A 2,134-nucleotide genomic window follows, 5' to 3' on the forward strand; every position below is an offset into this window, starting at 1 on the left:
CAAACACATGGAGGCTAAACAATACACTACTTAATAACAAAATGATCACTGAAGAAATCAAAGAGGAAATCAAAAATTACCTAGAAACAAATTAAAATGGAGACACGACAACCCAAAATCTGTGATGAAGCAAAAGCAGTTCTAAGAGGGAAGTATACAGCAATACAATCCTACCTGAAGAAATGGGTAACATCTCAAATAAACAACCTTACCTTGCACTTAAAGCAATTAGAGAAAGAAGAACAAAAAAACAACAGATGAACTGATAAAAAAGATGTGGCACATATATAGAGTGGAATATTACTCAGCCAGAAAAACAAACGAAATTCAGTTATTTATAGTGAGGTCGATGGAACTTGAGTCTGTCATACAGAGTGAAGTACGTCAGAAAGAGAAAAACAAATACCATATGCTAATACATATATATGGAATCTTAAAAAAAACAAACAAAAAAAAACGTTCATGAAGAACCTAGGGGCAAGATGGGAATAAAGACGCAGACCTACTAGAGAATGGACTTGAGGATATGGGGAGGGGGAAGGGTAAGCTGGGACAAAGTGAGAGAGTGGCATGGACATATATACAGTACCAAACATAAAATAGATAGCTAGTGGGAAGCATCCGCATAGCACAGGGAGGTCAGCTCAGTGCTTTGTGACCACCTAGAGGGGTGGGATAGGGAGGGGGGGAGGGAGGGAGGTACAAGAGGGAAGAGATATGAGGACATATGTATATGTATAACTGATTCACTTTGTTATAAAGCAGAAACTAACACACCATTGTAAAGCAATAATACTCCAATAAAGATGTTTTTTTTTAAAAAAAAGCTTGCAAACAACAAAAAGAAAAATAAAATAGATATATATCAAGATACAGAATGTTAAAAAAATATAAATATATAATGCATAGCTATAAGTATATATTTATGTTTATTTTTAACCTTTTTATACTTGTGTCTCATTTTTAGAATATTTTGATATATGTGTATGTGTATATATGAATCAGTGGGAAACATACTGATTTATACAAAATCATTGACAAAAGCAGCTTATGTAGAAAGCCAGCAGAAAATATATGAACACATCTAATTATAAAGGATGGGAGCTACAAATGAAAAACTTTGCATAAAGACACTGAAGCTACAAAAATAACTGTTCAATATATTTCACTGCAATTACACTTCACAACATATTAATTCTCTGTCCCTAAGGGATTCCATTTTGCATAGAACCTAAATAAACTGCCTGAAAAAATTTTGCTGAGATTGAGATTGGATTTAATTACCAGACCTAATTTTTCAGTAATGGAAATCAGCCAAAGAACTGGGGGAAAATGCTGACTGAATGGAGACCTGAGTGACCTAGCTAACTGGAAGGGAACAACATTTTTGATTAATTGAAAGGACAAGCACTTCATCTTAAAATGTCCAAAGGTTAGATGTGTAGAACTAAATAAATCAATAACACTGTTTGATAGCACTTTCCCAGTAACCCTGTGGAGTACCTTTTCATATTATAACACATAAAACAGTAAGAGGCATACATTCTTGCAGGCACTTTTCTACACCTAAAGTAAAAGTTAGTGTTTTATACAGCCTCCAGAATAGGCATCTCTACTACTCATAAAAACAATTTCTTACCTTTTCTGGGTTACTTTTACTGTAAAGGTCACCAGCTGTAACTGGTTGCAGTACTTTTGTGTGGCACAGTTGGAGCTGGCAAGAGACTGTTAAGTGAAAAATCATTTTTGGAGCTTCGAAGGGGAGTTGTGTTTGTCCTTACAAAATGAATTGCCTCCACAGCAAAGAACTGCAGTGATTCTACATGTTATTTCAAACATGAAATGTCATAATTCTTCCCTTTGTAAAGCCATCCTGCAATCAGCAACAATTAGCATGCTGGTTAAAAAAGAGACCACTTGGGCTTCCCTGGTGGTGCAGTGGGTGAGCGTCCGCTTGCCGATGCAGGGGACACAGGTTCGTGCCCCGGTCCGGGAAGATCCCACATGCCGCGGAGCGGCTGGGCCTGTGAGCCATGGCCGCTGAGCCTGCGCGTCCAGAGCCTGTGCTCCGCAACGGAAGAGGCCGCAACAGTGAGAGGCCCGCGTACCGCAAAAAACAAACAAACAAAAAAGA

This window comes from Neophocaena asiaeorientalis, unplaced genomic scaffold, assembly GCF_003031525.2.
Source record: "Neophocaena asiaeorientalis asiaeorientalis breed wild unplaced genomic scaffold, Neophocaena_asiaeorientalis_V1.1 scaffold59, whole genome shotgun sequence".
Lineage (NCBI taxonomy): Eukaryota > Metazoa > Chordata > Mammalia > Artiodactyla > Phocoenidae > Neophocaena > Neophocaena asiaeorientalis.